A 1658-nucleotide genomic window follows, 5' to 3' on the forward strand; every position below is an offset into this window, starting at 1 on the left:
AAGACTGACCCCAATCTGTCAATGTAACAAACCCAGGGAAGAGCAGACTGACCCCACTCTGTCAATGTAACACACCCAGGGAAGAGCAGACTGAACTCACTCTGTCAATGTAACACAACCAGGGAGGAGCAGACTGAACCCACCCTGTCACTGTAACACACCAAGGGAAGAGCAGACTGATCTCACTCTGTCAATGTAACCCACCCAGGGAAGTGCAGACTGACCCCACTCTGTCAATGTAACACACCCAGGGAAGAGCAGACTGACCCCACTCTGTCAATGTAACACTCCCAGGGAAGTACAGACTGACCCCACTATGTCAATGTAACAAACCCAGGGAAGAGCAGACTGACCTCACTCTGCCAATGTAACACACCCAGGGAAGAGCAGACTGACCCCACTCTGTCAATGTAACCCACCCATAAAAGAGCAGACTGACCCCACTCTGTCAATGTGACACGCCCTGGGAAGAGCAGACTAACCTCACTCTGTCAATGTAACACACCCAGGGAAGAGCAGACTGACCCCACTCTGTCAATGTGACACGCCCTGGAAGAGCACACTGACCCAACTCTGTCAATGTAACACACCCAGGGAAGAGCAGACTGACCAAACTCTGTCAATGTAACAAACCCAGGGAAGAGCAGACTGACCTCACTCTGTCAATGTAACCCACCCAGAGTAGAGCAGAATGTCCTCTTCTGCAAAATTACTCACACAGTGAACTGCAGACTTACCCCACTCTGTCAATGTAACTCACCCAGTGATGTGCACACTGACCCCACTCTGTCATTGTAACACACCCAGGGAAGAGCAGACTGACCCCACAATGTCAATGTAACACACAATGGGAGAACAGACTGAAACCACTCTGTCAATGTAACACACCCAGGGAAGAGCAGACTGATCTCACTCTGTCAATGTAACCCACCCAGGGAAGTGCAGACTGACCCCACTCTGTCAATGTAACACACCCAGGGAAGAGCAGACTGACCCCACTCTGTCAATGTAACACTCCCAGGGAAGTACAGACTGACCCCACTATGTCAATGTAACAAACCCAGGGAAGAGCAGACTGACCTCACTCTGCCAATGTAACACACCCAGGGAAGAGCAGACTGACCCCACTCTGTCAATGTAACCCACCCATAAAAGAGCAGACTGACCCCACTCTGTCAATGTGACACGCCCTGGGAAGAGCAGACTAACCTCACTCTGTCAATGTAACACACCCAGGGAAGAGCAGACTGACCCCACTCTGTCAATGTGACACGCCCTGGAAGAGCACACTGACCCAACTCTGTCAATGTAACACACCCAGGGAAGAGCAGACTGACCAAACTCTGTCAATGTAACAAACCCAGGGAAGAGCAGACTGACCTCACTCTGTCAATGTAACCCACCCAGAGTAGAGCAGAATGTCCTCTTCTGCAAAATTACTCACACAGTGAACTGCAGACTTACCCCACTCTGTCAATGTAACTCACCCAGTGATGTGCACACTGACCCCACTCTGTCATTGTAACACACCCAGGGAAGAGCAGACTGACCCCACAATGTCAATGTAACACACAATGGGAGAACAGACTGAAACCACTCTGTCAATGTAACACACCCAGGGAAGAGCAGACAGATACCACTCTGTCAATGTAACACAC

Source organism: Chiloscyllium punctatum, unplaced genomic scaffold (assembly GCF_047496795.1).
Source record: "Chiloscyllium punctatum isolate Juve2018m unplaced genomic scaffold, sChiPun1.3 scaffold_124, whole genome shotgun sequence".
NCBI classification, from domain to species: domain Eukaryota; kingdom Metazoa; phylum Chordata; class Chondrichthyes; order Orectolobiformes; family Hemiscylliidae; genus Chiloscyllium; species Chiloscyllium punctatum.